This window comes from Schistocerca americana, chromosome 6 (assembly GCF_021461395.2).
Source record: "Schistocerca americana isolate TAMUIC-IGC-003095 chromosome 6, iqSchAmer2.1, whole genome shotgun sequence".
NCBI classification, from domain to species: Eukaryota; Metazoa; Arthropoda; class Insecta; order Orthoptera; family Acrididae; genus Schistocerca; species Schistocerca americana.
Genome location: NC_060124.1, coordinates 562,973,608 through 562,985,596, shown reverse-complemented (window position 1 = coordinate 562,985,596; position 11,989 = coordinate 562,973,608).

Sequence of the window (11,989 nt, the reverse complement as noted above, 5' to 3'; positions counted from 1 at the left end):
TTTGGGTTCCGTAGAAATATTCGGAACACGTGAGGCAATACTGTCCTTACGACTTATCTTAGAAGCTAGATTAAGGGCAAGCAAACCTACATTTTTAGCATTAGTAGACTTAGAGAAAGCTTTTGACAATGTCGACTGGAATACTCTCTTTCAAATTCTGAAGGTGGCTGGGGTAAAATACAGAGAGCGAAAGTTTATTTACAATTTGTACAGAAACTATATGGCAGTTATAAGAGTCGAAAGGCATGAAAGGGAAGCAGCGGTCGGGAAGGGAGTGAGACAGGGTTGTAGCCTCTCCCCGATGTTATTCAATCTGTATATTGAGCAAGCAGTAAAGGAAACAAAAGAAAAATTCCGAGTAGATATTAAAATCCATGGAGAAGAAATAAAAACTTTGAGGTTCGCCGATGACATTGTAATTCTGTCAGAGACAGCAAAGGACTTGGAAGAGCAGTTGAAAGGAATGGACAGTGTTTTGAAAGGAGGGTATAAGATGAACATCAACAAAAGCATAACGAGGATAATGGAATGTAGTCGAATTAAGTCGGATGATGCTGAGGAAATTAGATTAGGTTCAAATGACTCTGAGCACCATGAGACTTAACATCTATGGTCATCAGTCCCCTAGAACTTAGAGCTACTTAAACCTAACTAACCTAAGGACAGCACGCAACACCCAGTCATCACGAGGCAGAGAAAATCCCTGACCCCGCCGGGAATCGAACCCGGGAACCCGGACGTAGGAAGCGAGAACGCTACCGCACGACCACGAGCTGCGGACAGTTAGATTAGGAAATGAGAAACTTAAAGTAGTAAGGAGTTTTGGTATTAGGAGAGCAAAATAACTGATTATGGTCGAAGTAGAGAGGACGTAAAATGTAGACTGGCAATGGCAGGGAAAGCGTTTCTGAAGAAGAGAAATTTATTAACATCGAGTATTGATTTAAGTGTCAGGATGCCGTTTCTGAAAGTATTTGTATGTAGTGTAGCCACGTATGGAAGTGAAACATGGACGATAAATAGTTTGGGCAAGAAGAGAATAGAAGCTTTCGAAATGTGGTGCTACAGAAGAATACTGAAGATTAGATGGGTAGATCACATAAGTAATGAGGAGGTATTGAATAGAATTGGGGTTAAGAGGTAATTGTGGCACAACTTGACAAGAAGAAGGGACCGGTTGGTAGGACATGTTCTGAGGCATCAAGTGATCACAAGTTTGGCATTGGAGGGCAGCGTGGAGGGTAAAATCGTAGAGGGAGACCAAGAGATGATTACATTAAGCAGATTCAGAAGGATGTAGGTTGCAGTAAGTACTGGAAGATTAAGAAGCTTGCACAGGATAGAGTAGCATGGAGAGCTGCATCAAACCAGTCTCAGGACTGAGGACCACAACAACAACAACAGGCAAATACTAGTGATTTTTTTTGTAGAATTCAAACACTTATCACTTGCTGGGAAACGCAGCTGACGGTAGGCACACTAAGCTTCCTTTGGCTCATCTATTTAATTTTAAATTTTGATTCAGTGTATCTTGAAACTGAGGGAGTCAAAATTTTTCAATCTTTCTTCGATTCCTAATTTTACTACAGGAAATAATGGGAATAAAATGTCGAAAATCGTTTATTCCGTTTATTCAGAGGCCGGTAATTTTGAGCGATTTTAGAAGTCAGGTTAAACTGACATTGTGAAAAACTGAAAAAACAGGAAACCGGTTGTTTCAGCGATAACCGCCAGCCCTAGTTTGCACTCGATTCCCTGCTTACTATTAGATAACAGTTTCTGAAGACTTTTCCATTTTTCTGATAAATCTCCGCAACGCAGTTGGGCGAGGCAGACTCGATCTTCGTGAGAGCGCTGTCACCTGAGGGGTAGTAGCTTCGGTCATCGCGACAACCGACAACACCGCAACATGCAGTGCCTGGTAGGGCAACAGCGTCGGCCATCACGGCATCCAGCAACTCCACAATGCGGTGTGGGAAGGCGAGAGGAGCCACGGCAAAGTGTGAGCACTTCTGGCGCACCTCAGAGATGGGAGGACCGTGACAGCAGGCAGACGTGAGGGTTCTCGCACCGGACCTAAGTGAGAACAGAAGACGTCATATGGATTGTAAAATTACAGAATAAACACGTCTTCTGTCCATGAACCTACCACGGCCATCCATAACACGCTAGAGGCACCAGACAGGTGCGCTGGCCCTACCCTCCGTAAAAATGAAACTGTCCCCCAGGGTGGCCGCTGCAGTCTCTGGTGATAATCATCTCGGGTACTGCAGAACTGTGTGATTCATCGATGAACTAAATGCGACACCATTCGTGAGTAGTCTGTGTTCCTCAGTCACGACACCTCTCCGGTCGCAGCCATTTGTACAGAAGTGTTAACGGTAGCCAACCCGTAGGACGCTAATAATTTAGTTCGACTGCCGCTAGCCTCGGATCAGTGTGTGGGATTGCAGAGAATTTTGCAATGAGTCTATTACTTCTTCTCGGGCCACAAGCACGGATATGAAGGGGCTACGATGCTCTCGGTGCTTAATACCGCGATCATACCCTGTGGCAGTCAAACATGATCGAGTGGAACCTAGATAATGTGTACGCCAGCTCTCATGTCCCCATGCTGTCCAATATTGGGCCGCTGTCGCATCCCAATGTCCCACAAATCTCTATTTGGCACGATTGTTGCAGTTGGCTAAATGGAGACCCAGAATGATAGTCGTTTCATACTTTGTTTGGTGTTAATAACGTCATCTCTGACGTGACGTTCCTTCACTAGCACACTCAACATGTAATGCTGTTCACGATACTTACACATCCTGCCGAGCCAGATTACAACCATGAACACGAGAAACCCTAATGCATTCTGCTGGGTGTTCTACCTTCCATAGAGAATTACAACTCCAATCATCTACACACACGCGGATTGTTTGCATGTGTACGAAGTTACATCGACATTCGACCACATCTTCATGTGCTTCACTTCGTTTATTAGGCAATATGTATTTCCGATCAACTTCAAACTCTACCTTACATATTGTTTACATGAAACTAAAGTCAGAATACATCAAGTATCTAATAACACTTCTCGTATGTAATGCGTCCAAGCAACAGCTGACCCAGATGAGTACATCGGTAGCAGTGACAGCTAAATTACTCCAATTCATCGCATATTACAACACTACTTCCAGTGACGCAGAAGATTCTAATCTACATTCTAATGTAGTTTCAGTTCTCCGAGACTGCAGACGTGTGTGCAGGTAGTGTTTGCGTGTGTGTGTGTGTGTGTGTGTGTGTGTGTGTGTGTGTGTGTGTGTGTGTGTGTGTGTGTGTGAACTGGTGACAAAGGCTTAATGGCCGAAAGTTACGAGTGTGAATCTTTTTGTTGTGCCTATCGCGACTCAGCATCTCCGCTAATATGATGAGTAGCAACTTTTCTTCTCTGGTATTGTTACATTCCATCCTGGATTTTCCATTGTTTGATTCTAATGATATCTGTAATAATATCAAATGTATCTCAAATTCTTATCTGTCCATTTTTAATACCATTTACAGATGCAATGGTAAATTACATTTTTTTTACCTCTATCGTTATGTCAGAAATCTTCTTGATCATCTGTTACACACATGACTGTCATATCGTGATATCAGCGTAAGAAACATGTAAAAAGCAAGAGAATCCATCAGTGAGCAGTCTGCTCTAAACTTCTCCTATGCGCTGCTTCCTCAGTGTGACGCTACATAATCGGCTTCGGGTGCCTGATAGCTTTTCACTGCCGCAATCCGTTCCACGCCATCCTGCCCATCGTAGAAGCCCCCTGTGGTATTGTTATCTGCTTCATCTTCAATTGGAGTTTGGTGTGACGGCTCGTGGCAATGATGGGCAGCTACGCATGAGGCGGTATTTGGCTGGAAGGGCATTAAAGTAAACAGCCACCTCGAGAGAGCGACGAAGATTGACCCCAATCATCGTTGGGCCCGGAGTTCTGGCGGTAAAGTGGAGATCTAGAAAGTGAAAGCTCGCAGCATCGCATCCGAAAAGGACCACAAGTTTATCAGTCTTCCTTTCGACCTAGCACTCACCTGTCGTATGGCGCGCCGGAGACGACACGATGTTCGGATTGCACGTTCAAAAACACGTCCCGTTTGCCCATTAGGGGAGCTGGTGTAAGTTAGAGACATGTGGCGTCCAGTTGAAAGAGTTTCACAAGGTCATCAAGTCATAACAAATTATTATAACTGGTAGATTTCTCGTTCCTCTACACACATTTTAATTTTAAGTCCTCCAATGTGTTTTTCTGTCTGCATGTGAAAGTGAATCTTAGGAACTACTGTAGGAATTTTGCCAATAGATTGACTTAAGAGCTAGTTTTTCGGGTCTGTATTTATTAACACTATGACGGCCCAGTTGCTCATCCAGTAGTCTATGCATACGAAGCAAGGGCTGATCGGTAATTCAAATAACCCGAACAATTAGTTGCGACGTTCGCAGTAGTCTGAGAAAGTGCTTCGCATTGTTTTCGAGCGGTTGTCAGAAATGGCGTGAGTATATGCAGTGCAGATGGTCGACATTCAGAGGGTGCGGCGATGTTTTTGATTCGCACTCTGCAAGTAATGACCTCAATTAGCGAGATGAGCAGCTGCAGGGTCAGGGTAAAGGCTGTCGGCGAGAAGCGAAATGTACGCAGAACGAGGGATGTAACGCGCCAGCGAAGATGCAGTGTAAATGTAGCGAGGCTTCCAGCGAACACCGAGATGCAGTGGGGCTGCAACACAAACGAACCATTAAGAGCGGTACTAGCTGTGATGTTACAAAATAAAAGTGATGTTGTTATTCAATGGAAAGTTGGAAATTGAGATTTAGCTTACTGTTTCATCAATCGCAATTGGCGTAAGAATCATGGATTGACCATTGTCATAAAATATTGCATTATGAGATGCGAATAGTTTCTACTTGCAGTTTCGCGTGGCTTGAGGCAGTCTCAACTAGCGTGCTATTGATTAAGAAATTGCGTTATCGTCTTTCTAATTACTTCATGATCGTAGATACGATCATACCCGGTTGTGAAGTTATTGTTATGACAAAACAATTTCCTAAGGGACCAGAAAGTTCTTAAGGGCGCAAAAACAACTGTAACATCACACAAAAGGGAAATTCAATATTAAAGCTGATGCAAGAAGACGATAAAACAGTTTTCTTTTTATCAATGTAACACGCACATTGGACTGCTAATCTTGGTGTCTGTAATATTAGCAAAATGCATAATTAAAATGAAAATAATACCGAGGAGATAATAGGAATGAGCACTGCTAAATGATTCAGTATTCCCAGAACAAATATTTATTATAACTAAAACATGTATCGTACCTTAAGCTTAATACAACAATGACGGTAGATTTTTATGTCCGTATCATGTCCATTGAGCGCTCTTTTATATAGCCATTGTCTTCTTTGAGTCGCTCGTGCGTCGTCACGGTAAGTTATAACAGTTCTTTACACTTCACTCAAACTTAGACATAACACGTTTTTATACATTTAGTAAAAATTAGATCAGACTGCCACAAATCTGCGTCCGTCTTACTTGAGAAAAACAGTACAAGTCTTTTTAGCGCTCAACGCTTCATTTGTTCTCCAGCGAACAAAATAGTGAAGGATCGCACATCTATCCGTATTTCTGTTTATATTGCCGCCCAAAGACGACGAATTACATTATTTAGAAAATTCCACCGTCGCCATGCGACGCCTCATTATGCATTAATCATTATTTACAAACAAGTATTTGCCTTCTGGCTGAAAGTATTAACTACTCGTATTTGCTATTTTAATGAAGTCAAAAATAGCGAATATCACATTGCCTCCCATGAGGAGAGAGGGAATGCCGAAGGATTACCTCGATCCTCATGTCCTCATGAGATATTCGTGATTTTTGGTGTGACATTTACATAATGTTACTGGCGTACTATGTACATAAATTGAAATTACATTTATAAAAATATATCAGATATTTATCATTTTTCAAAATAAAGTTTTTCATTCTTTGTTCATCAGTCATTTCATTCCATAATACCAAGATTAACATTTATGTGCATATTTAAGTTTGGTTCATATTTGCTTATAACAATAAGTGAACGTTCATTTCGCTCTTCATGGGATAGAATTCAGAAATTGCTTTCTCTTGAGCTTAACAACTAATACATGAGTACAGTGAGTGCTTATTTTCACTAAACTAGAGTGGACAATGTTCGAGCATCTGTTGACTCATTGTGGTTCAATTACAGTTTAATAACGTAGCACTACACTTCGTGATGCTTTCACTTTCTGTGTTAGCTGTCTACGGCGTTCATCATGCAGTACATCTGTCCTTTCCACTGTGGTGCCAGGAATTCAAGTGGCTTCCCGGGTTTTTATTTACAATATGAAACAGAAGAAGTGGAAAATTATTAGTATAACTTACAACCTATTGGGTTCATTTGTTAAGGATCGGGACTGGTCTGGAGTTTAGGGTCTTCCTATAGTGCACATTCATTTTCGTTGTCCATCAAGAGACAGGATTATAATTCATTTTAGCAGTGTTCAGGAGTGCCGGTATTAATGGCTTTAAGGCCTGAGTAATCTACTTCTCACTCATCTTAACTTCAACTCAAGAAAATTGCTTAATTTACGTATGAAAATGTAGTCACACAAGTGTACAAATGTCTTTCCTCCAGTATGTACGATGGAAGTCATGGCGGTTAGCAGTTTAAAGTTTGGATTGTTTCGTCACCCACACGTCAGCCACTCACAGCGGCTGCACAGTGTTGCGTGAGCTCCAACACTCAGTATCCGTTCGCGCTCAGGCTGTAACAGAGCTGCTGGTCGTCGATTGCTCCTTTTTTTTGTGAACTTCGTATCACACGAGTGCATCGATACAAACACCTCGCGCGCGTTTTCCATCGGAGGAGCCGGACACTGAATCTGCCTCCATACTTCCCTGTCAACTGCCTCCCATGAGGCTCACAGGTAAGTGACGACGAATGTTTTAGCTGTCGCTGCACTTAGAACAACACTGAACTTTGCGTTGCACCTGTTGTCGTAACCTTGACTTCTTTTTACACTTGCAGTACAACACTACCACTAATATACAGTGAACAGCTATTTTTATTATGCACGTCGCACTTTAGTGTGCATCTTCACACAGCATTCGTGCTTAGTTCCTTCGCCGATAGAGTTCATTTACAAAACAATCAATTTAGCAGGTTTCCTCCATTGGTGCAGAAAAACTTATATTCTACTATTTACAAAAGATCACTTACGAGCTAATATTTACAATTAATGGTCACTCCTTTTGTTAAGTCCAGTGGACAACTGCTTTATGAATGGACTCTTTATATCTCAAGGTTTACTTTCAGTAGTGAACCTAAACATATTCTTTCAAACTTTTTTTTAAGGGCTCATCTCCTCATTATGAAAAGTACAGGTTTCGCAACACTCGTTGCATTTATTCTTTAGTGCACCCAAGATCATTTTCTACTGCCACGCAGCATATCTACTACTTAACGAGTACGCATTTAATGCTGAATCTTTTTTTTTATTTTGTGCTTTCCTTTGTGCTTGCCAATTTTTTTTTTTTTATATTTGAGGGCAGACTGGATAACAATAGGTCTCCCTCTTCGCTTCATGTACTCAGCAATCGTTCTCTGTTAAAAAAAATAGGGTAACGCGTGTCTACTATTTTTCGCATGAATGGAATTACCGACAGTTCACTGGGTTTACGCAACCGGTCCATAACAAACATTACCAAAGCTAGCGAAGTTCATCACGCTACGTGTCTCATTTCTCATAAGCACTGCTTTGCCTCGAAGCACACGTGCCTTTTACAAGTCGACCCTTGGTCTGGGTTAATGAACCAGGATCAAAAGGAACGGGCACAAGGAAAATGGATTTCATAAGAGGAGTGTCTTAGGAGACATTTTTGCAATAAAATCTGCACGTAAATAAAATTATCGTAATAAACGTAGGCACATATATAAATTTCAACCTCTTTCATTACAGCATGCTTTACTACTTCTACGTCTTACTCTGGTTATAATCAGTATTAAGTTTAAATACCACTGCATTGCTTGTTCTTTTGATTAGCCTTCAATTAGGGTATTGATGGTCGCTAGATTACACTACAAATCTTCTGAAGATCTTTACTTGGACTTATTTATGATACAGGGGGCTTGCTGTGTGGTTATTTAGTACCTTGATTCTAATGAAATCAATTCGTCAGCTAACATTCCTCATATACTCTTTACATTGGGCTCAGATCACAGGGAAATAGTTTACTTTCATAGCAATTAATGGCCTCGTGGAGTACTTACGCTACATTATTGATGCTTCATGGTTTGCCTCTATTTGTACTGTATTTCACCTAACTTAGTTTACTACAGCTTATTGTCTCCTTGCGTGAACACATGTGGGTTACCACTTGTTTTTCCATTTAACAGCACGCTTTAACTGAACTTTGAGCTGTTTCTTCTACTCCTGTCCACTGTCTGGACTGTTTGAACATGTAACCTTTTTTTTTTTTTAAGCAGGTAATTTGGGCTTTTACAACAGAACTTCAAGTACTTACATTACTAAAAATAAATCTATAAATCTTCTTGTACCTTGAGAGAAGTGCTTATTTACGCATCCTCCTCCATTTCTCACCTTTACATATTTATATAGCTCCGGGCAATCGCCTCGCAAGCACTTTTTTTTTCTTAATACTAACTTAAAATTAAATTGAAATTCTTGGTGCAACCCCAATTTCCTGCGTCAGCTTGTTGAAGAAATATCAGTTCAATGTCCATCACTATAAACAATTTTTCCATACATAACATTTAATACTTAAAGTTTACATGTAGTAGCCGTTACCATGTAGTCAGTGCGCTGTTCAACACAATACTTATCATTAACAGTTCACACAAGGAAATTTCCAGTACGCAAGAGGTAAGAAACCAAAACAGATTCTATCTGCAGTTGAAGCTGCGTCTGTAAACTAACTCTCTGTTTCAATGGACCAATCGCTCCCGATATGGAGCAGCCCTGAATCGGCAATGATAAAACTTTTGAAACAGAAGACACCTGTCTGAAGAGACATGATCACATCACATTGATGTTTGCTCCTGTATCAACAATGGCTGTGACAGGAATGTTGGCAATAGAAATCTTAATCGAAGCCTGAACCTGTTCATCATAAATGTCATTAACGTCTTGAGCTTCTATATCAGGTGCAAGGTCATCTCGTAAGTCGGTCTCATGGTCGTACCGTATCGCATTAACATACTCAGAATCAGAGTATTCGTTAGTACCCCCACTGGAACCGGCAGCGACCTCTAGGAGGCTGAAAGGCGCTGCCTCTAATTTTCCACAGGATGTTTAACCTGTTTGTCATTCATGGCCTTAAGTGTTTGTTCCGTTTCATATTGGTGCTGGTTATGTGGTACAAATGCCGGTGTAAAGGGGTAAAATCCACTGGGTGCATTCACTTGTGAATAAAATACTTGAGACGGCTGCTGTCGCCCGATCTTTTGGTTGCCGACAGAACCATTTCCTTGTGAAGGAAAGTTCGCATTTGGTACCGTTTGAAAATTGTTCCGCGGTCCTCTATTCTGTGAAAGGTTGTTCTGATGTGCTGGGTGGCCTCCGCCTTGCCCATGCCACTTGCTATTTTTCGACCTATAGCTTTGATTGAACACTGGCCCATCTGAAAAATTACCACTAGTTTGTGGAGAATTTCCATGCTGCTCAGGCGCAGAATTAAAGGGTGGGTTTCCGTACTGATGTTGTACCTGGTGGTTGTAAGTTGGGTGGTATCTCTGCTGATTACTATAATTGGTTTTCTGCTTCCGTTTAAAGTTATTGCCGTTTGCGTTTTCATAACGGCTGGCAGGTTGGCAACAGCGGTCGCAGTAGCTCGCTCTCTCCTTCGGCGCATTGTTGTCCGCGTGCGATGCATTCTGCTAGCTGCCAGGGAAGAATTTGCCGCTGCCAACCTTGGAGCGCACATCCTCGCTAATTAAATATAAGGAATCCAGCACAGAAAGGAATGCATCCGTGTCTTCTTCGGACACATTTACTAGTTTCTCTCTAATAGACACAGGGAGTTTGCTTTTGAGAATCATAATTACGTCCTTGGAAGAAATCGGAGAATCCCAGAATTTAATTTTTGCTAGATACTTCTCGAAGTATCGCCGGAGACTTCCATGCTTCTCATTGAAAATTTCCGCACCATACACCTCCTTCCTTAATCTTTGCTGTACCCCATTACTCCAAAATTTTGCCAAGAACATTTTCTCAAACTCTTCATAATTCCTACACGTGTCTACCATTTCCGTTGCCCATAATGCTGCATCACCAGAAATAAAGCTAGTGACGAACTGAATACGCTGTCTGTCTGTCCAGCTCCTGGGAAATATGCCGGAAAAATTCTTTAGGAACACGATGGGGTGTATTTCTCGCTTCTGCGGATGAAAAACAGGAAAAGTGCGATGCTTAATCACACTTTCCTCTTGCATTAAACTCACGATTGTGGGCGGATCATTTATTTTCCCTACTCGGGACTCAACAGGACTGTTGTTTTGCATGTAATCAGGCGGTGAACGATAAGGAGTTGACTGACATTCGTCACCGTCTGAAGAGTTGTTCCCTATAGTTTGCGTATGCGTGTGCGGATTTTCTACCCAGTTTCTCAGCATTCTGACTTCGTCCACTACTTGCTGCTTCCACTCGGGAAGATCCCGTGTAAGTGTCCTCCGAATCTGTCCCAATTCAGAAACCACTGTGTCTCCCGACTTACCAGGAGCAGCTAAGATTTCATAAGTTACATCCTTGACAGTCTCCCTAAGCTCCTCCCTGACCTTCTTTTCGATAAAAATATCTTTACCCTTTATCCATTCACCGTAGTGTTCCGACAATGCCTCCGCGTGTGCTTTCACGGTGCTCTTAACCTGTTCTTCAATATTGATTGAGTCTATCTGCCTCGACAGATCCTCCACTACACCTTCAATGTCAGATACTGCATTTCTAACTGAGTTTATTTCTTTGGTAGCTGCCTGAATTTTTGTGTTTAATGTTCCAGATACTTCAGCTATTTCACTTTTCACCTGTTTCTGCATTTTCTGAATTTGATCACTGATCTTAGTTTGCACCTCACCCAAATGGGTATTTAATTCAGCCGTAATTTCTTTATGCAGATCTGTTTTGATTGTGCCTAGCTGTGTTTTTAATGATTCGCTTACAGCATCTAATCGGACGTTAACAGCTTCAATTTGTGTTTTTACTGATTCGCTTACAGCATCGAATCGGGCGTTAACAGTCTCATTTTTTGTTTTTACTGATTCGCTTGCAGCATCTAATCGGGCGTTAACAGTCTCATTTTGTGTTTTTATAGTCTCATTTTGTGTTTTTACTGCATCTAATCGGGTGTTAACAGTCTCATTTTGTGTTTTTATAGTCTCATTTACTGCGTCAAACTGTTGTTTCAGCTTTTCCATTAACGAACCGAGGTCATTTGTAGCTGCAACGGGAAGAATTTGGACTTTAGGGTCACTTTCCCCTGTTACAGACATGGTTAGTTCAGTTTACACACGGGAACCTACCGTTCACGATCGTTAAGGGTATGGAATACTATTAACGTCTTCACTCCCGTCTCCTGTAGTCACCTGTCTCTGTTTACTATCTGTCATTTTCGTCAGTAAATCACGTGCTACGCAAGGCTTTCGTCGTTTGTCAGTGACGTGGTGAGTCCGCTAAGAGCACCGCTCTCGCGTGAGCAACAAATGAAATTCTATCTGGCGAGAAGACAAGATGGAACCTAAGCGTTTCAGACAAATGAATGAAGATGCTCTTCACTGCAAATTGCACACACTATCCACCATGTTGAAAATGTAATACAGCTATACTAACAATGGAGAAAAATAATTTCTGTTATCAGACTACGAAGAATTTTACTTTGAAAGATAAAATAAAGCAGATTTTCTATAGCGGGAA